The following is a 7,361-nucleotide window of genomic DNA, read 5'->3' as shown; positions in this document are numbered from 1 at the left end:
GGCACATTTTGATATTCTGGTCTGGCCTCGCTAACAACTTCACCCCTGCTGCCCCATTTCCGTGAAAAAGTCGGAATAAATCAAAGTAACTAAAGACCCTGCTTAAGAAATCGATCAGTTTAATTTCAGTTGATGTTTTTTTGCTATGATATAAATACTTTTGGTCTGAACTCGGCTCCAGTGAGCTTCCACTTTTCTCCTGTTGGGGCACAGCATTTATTCAGGATTTTTTTTTTAAAGCTAAGTTAATGAACTACAGTATGTTGAATCCACTTCAATTTGAATTTCACGCACTGATGCTTTAGTACATGCTACGATACCGACGCTGCAGCTGCACCGACGGAGGCGCCACACATGCAGGCGTGAAGACGACACACACAGTGTTTGGGGCGTGAGCGGCTGATGAACTGATTACTGCCTCTATCGGGTCTCATTAGGCCCCTTCAGTCACAGATGGTGAGCAGGAGATCTATTTTTTTCCCAGTAAATAGGACTAGCCCCAGATAATTTCGTCCACTGGTGGTTTGCAAGTGATTCTATTTATGAATCAGATCATAAGCAAAGAGAGGGGAAAGCCCACTCTGGTGTTTAAAGGCATAACACAGGATCGACTGTGAAACAGTTACGGCTCAGCTCCGCTTTTATCTTCTCTTCCCTCTGTGGTGCTCCAGTCTGCACATACATCTCTGTGGTGGCATGAATTAAACTGCAAGTTTCTTTTTTTGTTTTGTTTTTGTACATACTATGTAGTGGTCATCTTTTTGTGGTGTTTTTGTTGTTGTTGTTCTTTTTGTAATGGGCTTGACTGTTTACTGTAGTGCAACATCAGACTCCACAGACCGAGAGCAGAGAGTTTATATGCATTAATATCCCGGTAAATTTCACATTATAAAATTGACACATGCAAAAGCCCACACTTTATCCCATCTACAGATGTTAATGCAGGCTGTTATTATATATTCTTTTGTTCATGTTATTATTCATGAAAATCTGGTTATTTGTGTTTACAGGGATATTAATGAACTGAATGCTTGGTGTGTGTGTGCGTGTGTGTGTGTGTGTGTGTGTGTGTGTGTGTGTGTGTGTGTGTGTGTGTGTGTGTGTCTATGAGAGCTTAATTAGAGCGTGTTGCTGTATGCACGAGTGTTTTCTGGACATGCTGAGTAAATTACTACCTTTGATCGTAAAAATGAAATGTTTACTCATTTGCACTTTAAGGACGACTCCGTCCCTGAATACACACACTTTGTTTTTTTTATGGGTTATTGTTGTTGACATAAAACCACAATGAGTCACTCACATCCTGAAGTAAATGTTTTTATCGCTTTTTCGATTTGATAGATTAACCGTCGACCCTCATACCAATCACTGCCATGACAAAATGGTTTGTATGTTTATTTGATTCTGTCTTCATAGCTCGCTTTTCAACTGAAAGTGAAATTTGCCTGCTGTTGCTTCAAAAAAAAATAAACATGGTTTGAATCAATTTAATCTAGTGTGGATTTTTCACTATGCACTACACTACTGGGGCATTGACGCAAATGGAAATAGGCAGCAGAAATCTGCTATCATTTGACTGTAGATAAGCCACATCTGAAGAAAAAGCACTGTGCACTTTCAATTGCGATGTTTTAATTCAAAGGTTTTATCCTGAAAGCTACTGATGGCACTTTTGATTATGTAAACTGTTACCTGCATTAACTGATATTGTGTTTTCTGTGAAGGCAGCTCTGCAATCACCCATCCATCCCTAGCTGGAGCCAATCCCAGCTGGCACATAGGCCGAGGCCGAGGCCGAGTACATCTTGCACAGGTTCACCAGCGAGGAACGATGTGGAGAGGAACGACCTCACACACTCACATTCACCCATACAGAGTCACTAATCAACCTACAGAGCATGTCTTTGGACTGTGGGAGGAAGCTGGAGTTGCTTATTTACCCATCCAGCAGATACAGAGTAACATCATTGTTGATGTGGAGTTAACACTGTTGTGGCTATTTCTTGGTTTTAACTCTCTCCACTGGAAAATCCCCCCCCTCTGGCTCTACACATCATCAATGTACAGCCACGAGGGGGGTGGAGCTAATCCCATCTGACCCTCAGGAAAACACCAAACCAATACAATGAGCTGAAAGACACTTCAAGGCTCCAGGGAGCAGTGGTGAACCGAGGATTCAGGTGATCACTCTCTGTGGATGCATCAGCACCGACAGCCTCTTTCACATTACTAGCAGCCAATTTGAGTCATTGTTAGTGTAGAAAAATTGATGATTGCACCTTTAAGAACGAGGTCTCCATGCCTCCCACTCCCATCCTCCTGGGTATGTGACATTTGTCATGTTTTTGTACACTCTGTTCTGGATTATCTTTGCCTTTTATGCACATATTACACGCGCATACTCAATCAGTGGAAGTTTTCGAGTTGATCTTACGTTTTATGTTGATGAGAATAGTTTTGTTCTGTATAGTTGAACCTCCATCAGACATAATTTAGACATTATATAAAGCGATGAAGGTTAGTAATTACTCTAATGCTCCGGGGGACACATTAGAGATAGTCTGATGGCTCTGGGCTTTTTCAGCAGCTGGTTTCCATGTCAGCATTTAATACTGCGCGAGGATGAGAATAGTGCCCTGTATGGACCTGTCAGAGGCAGAATGATATCAACATCCTGCTGACTTGTAGAGGCTCTGCTAGCGAGGCGTTTTCATAGTTGCGGGAGGGGGGAAGAGAGCCCGAAGCCATCCATCTTCCACCCCCATTTGTCCCTTCCAAAACAGAGCAGTGTCAAATGACAGAGAGGATCCTGTTCTGGTTTGTAGCCGACGCTGAAAAACCTACAGACGGTTAAAGCTTCATGTCTGTGTGGTTTGTTAGACATAAACAGTGGCTCATGTGCAGCTGTGGGAGATAAAAGTGTACACTCAAGAAATGTAATCACAGCACAGTTGAATGTACTGTAGCTTTTGAAGAGGGAAATATTCTGTTTTCACAACATGTCTTTCTGAGGACTAACTATCAAAATAAAACAGATACAGTATCCTGAAAAACCATGAAAATAGCTGCTCTGTTTTAGCATGATACCACAATTTTGTAAAGATGACTTTTCCATCGAATTTTGGAAAAGGGAGGTGGTTTGGAAATTCCCCAAACTTGAACTGAAAGCATGTTTTCTTCAGCCCTGGTCCTGGGATGACCTGCAGCTCAGGTTGAAGACGGGGTCTTTTAAGCCTTTCTCTGGTTTTAAACATAAAATATCTGAGTTTTTAGTCACTAACCGCATCTGTGGCTTTTAGCTCTGCAGGATTTTATTTTTTGAATTCTTTTGGCGATTGTAATCAATTATTTTGTTGTTAATACATCTGTTAATCTGTTTGTATTCATGCACACTGTGCTGCTGCTCATCTTGGCCAGGACATCCTCGAAAAAGAGATTGTTAGTCTCAGTGGATCTCTTCCTGGATAAATAAAGATTAAATAAATAAGAATAAATAAATAAAAAGTCACTAGAACTCAATGAACAAGTTCTCTTATTAGTAGAAAATAAAAAATAAAAAAATCAAATTATGAGAGATTTACTACCAACCTAGAAACATTAATGAAGACTTCTCCACTTTCCACCTGCAGCACTAACAACATTAAAATGCTGTATAACTACATGTTAATCCAAGTTTTGAAATGGAGATTTTTCAATACTCCAATTAAATAAGAGCTTGTTTGTTTGTTACCAGACTTGCACAAGTGCTCTGTAAGAGCTGTGTGTAGTGACTGAGTGAGTGAACAAACTTTATTTATGAAGTACTTCTCAACACAGTTGCTATAAAGAGAGGCAAGGCAAGGCAATTTCGCAAGGAGGGAAAGAGGCAAAAGAACAGGTTACACGCCAATGCAGGAATATAATGCTAGGTTTTTTATTCATTGTCTGCAAAGTGCCAATAATGTTGAATAGTTTGACCTCTTTCTCTAAGTGTAAATGTGAACTCAAGCTCTCAGACAGCAGCTGAGCGCTCACTCTCTTTCTCTTTTGAAAAGCATTCATGCTCCATCTAGTGGCGCTTGTTGGCCGCACAGAGCAGCTCCAGATGTTCGCTCCATGTGGGGGCTTCAGCACAAGAGATGCAGATAAGAAGCAGATAATTTATATGAAAAGCATGCCTTTTATGTGTGCTTGTGTGCTTAAGTGTGTGTGGGAGTGGCAGTGGGAGGTCTTTTTTTTTTTTTTTTCAAACTCAAGTTTCACAATCCTGGAAACAGCTGCATGTTGGACTCTCTCCCGGAGGTTTACAAGCCAAATAGTCCTCAAACACAAAGTTATAACTGGTCATCTGCTTTTCATCCAGACTTCATTTGTGAAGACATCTGATCACACAACAACCAAACGAATCTTGATACTGAAATTCTCATTTATTGCTGAGTGAATGAGAGAGAACTTGGTTTCCCCCTGCAAAGACAGGTCTTCCAGTAAGTTTTTGTAATCGTTAAACATTTATACATTTCCAGGATGAGGTCAGTCATAAACTACATAACTACAAACAGAGACGATGAATCTTATTTCAAATGACTTGAGTTGTGCAACTGCAGTGAACATGGGAGTCAGTTGTGGGAAAGAGAAAGTACAGATAGTACAGGGTGGACTGTGGGAAGAAAGTGTGTGTTTTCCCTGTTTTGTTTTGTTTTGTTTTTGTTTTATCTTTAATACCAAGAGATTGAGGTCTACGTCTACTGAAGCTAATGGTAACTTACCTGTGGTCACGTTAAATCTGAATTCAGTGTATGCACTAGACAAACACAGTATAGGAGACATCTTGTGTCCAGTGGTTAAACTTCTGAACTGAACAATGTTTGCAGATTCACAGATTCTGGATTTTCCCTTGATGAAGGAGAAACAGATGGGGTTTTAAGTATTTTAACAGCCTGATAAACAACAAACCAAATGAAAAACAAACATGCAGGAAGAGAAGAGAAGAAATGAAGGAAAAGCAGAAAAAGAAGGGCGACATAAACAAAACCCCAACTTAGCGGGGGATTTGTTTATGTCCGGTCTGGACAGTAAACTGCAAACCCTCTGTGACACAACTAAGACGGTGACACACAACCATGTGCTGACCAACCACTGCAGGATGCATTCAAGGGTGATGCTGTAAATGTGTCTCTGTTCCTTTTATATTTTTTATTTGGCTTCACTCAGTACATTTCCTTTGTTCTGTCATCCTGCCTCTGCCTTAGATTTATTTTAATCTCTAATCATCACTCAAAAAAAATGTTGCATTATTTTTTTTCATATTTTTATTGGCAGTAACAGAAACAAATATTCATAGTTCAAACATAATCCCCCACTCCTTATTCAACTTATAGTTGAAGCTACTTGTATCATGTAGTTGAAGGGCATATTCACCCAACATTTCATGTGATGCTCTTGAGGTCACAGTATCCACTGGCTGTTTCCAAACAAACAGGCGTCATGTACAGTATGATGGCCAAGAGAGCTCAATGCTACAATTTAAAAAAAACACATGCAAAGACACAAATGCCCTGCAAAAACTCACAACACAACAGAATAAGCGTTTCTGGGGACACAAAAATTGACGGACTGTAGGGTGTGCTTTTGTTCAGTGCTTCTTAACTTGAGTTTGTTATTTTATTATAACGACATTTCACATGATTAAGATATTGCAATATATACCATTATCTTAGTTTTAGCCAATTTTTTGGCTCGGGTTAAGTTTTCTGAATCTGTTTCTTTGCTTGTGTTTTCTTAAAGGGGAACTATGCAAGTCTGGTCGCTTTTCCGTTGTTTTGCTAACCCTCCTCCTGGCCATGTATCTAGTTGTTTTCAAAGAAGCTGGTGAGAAATCAATCCACAGAGCGGTGGATAACAATATTTATCCTTTGTGTTACAATGTGTATATTTGCTTAGTCTAATCTCTCATAAACAAGAGATTCCAGGTTACGGGGAGCATTTGTGTTGTGGTGCTGCCGAGATGAGAGTTGGGACACCGGATCAGAGGATCTGATCTTGTATGGTTGATTTCCGGCCAAGAGACACTAAGGTGGAAGGCAGAGAGCATCCATTCTTCCTCATAACAAGTTATAAGTCATTTATTTAACCATCACAATTGCTCCAAAGCTGTGTAGCATAGTTGAGTAAAAATCTTGCAGTTCCTCTTTAAGTTGCAGTGCTTTCAGCCCTCAGGACCACCGTAATTATGAACCTCTGAGGATTTATCGCAGAATCAGAGGACACTGACTGTAGAAGTAAATGTTGCTTGACTTTTGTTTTCATAATATAATTTTCCTGCACTGTATTTGCAAAATCTTTTTAACTTGTGTGCACTGGCCTTTTACAGTAAAGTCACATCCACATCTACTCCAACTGTTTCTTTGGCGATATTTCCCACATGTTGGGAAAGACTTTGAACACTTCCATGCTCCAACACAACTTTGATGTGTGAGCACTGCGGGGGGACTGTTTTGGCCATTTCTAAAGCTCTTATGTGTGTCGCTGCTGCTGGCCCCGGGGCCCCAACAGATCTTTTAATGTGGCTGTGCAGAGTAAAAATCAACGGGGTCACTGTTTGATCCACCGGAAATGACTCTTGCAGCAGCTTCATGTTGTATATTTACATCATTGTGAGTCATGATCCAGATCTTTTGTCTCCTGCACAGCTGCAGCAGCCACATAATAACTCATAAATTCTGCATGACGTCTGGCTCATGATCATAATAATGATGATGCAGCGCTATCTGCTGCCCCCTGCGGGCTGCTGGCGGGTACTGGTGGTGTAATGGTGGAGAAGCCCTCTAATCTCCTGACTGCAGACAGCAGCCTATGCACATGCACGCACACATAAGCCAAACATGGCGGTAAATAAGATTGTAGACGCTTTTAGTTTTGCTATAAAAACCATGATAGGAATAACACAATGCATGTGGTGATGCGTTGATGATGAGTGTGTCAGCTTCCTCTCATTGAAACAAGCCCCTGCCAAAAAATAAATAAAGCCTCAAGCTGATGTTTATATTTAGATATGGATATAAATATAATAGATGGGTTATATTTGTCCCTGGAACCCAGTGTGTTGAGGTTTGTTGCAGCCGAGCTCGCCACTTAGCACCTTTAATGTTGATGATACACATGTGAAACCGAGCCTGTGAAACATGGCATGATGCGTCTGTCAGTGGCTCTCACACGAGTCTTTATGCACGGCACCGCACGCCCACTCCCGGTGATGTGTTAAGGCGGATTGGCTGCTAAAGATACCAGCGGCCGTGTGCGCGCTGTGGTTGGCTGCGGCTCTGCTGGCCATTACGTTATGCTTACTCCACACACACAGGCAGTCGGAGAGAGGGAAGACGTAA

The sequence above is a fragment of the Trachurus trachurus genome (assembly GCF_905171665.1).
Source record: "Trachurus trachurus genome assembly, chromosome: 12".
Lineage (NCBI taxonomy): Eukaryota > Metazoa > Chordata > Actinopteri > Carangiformes > Carangidae > Trachurus > Trachurus trachurus.
Note: the sequence above shows the minus strand (reverse complement) of the source record.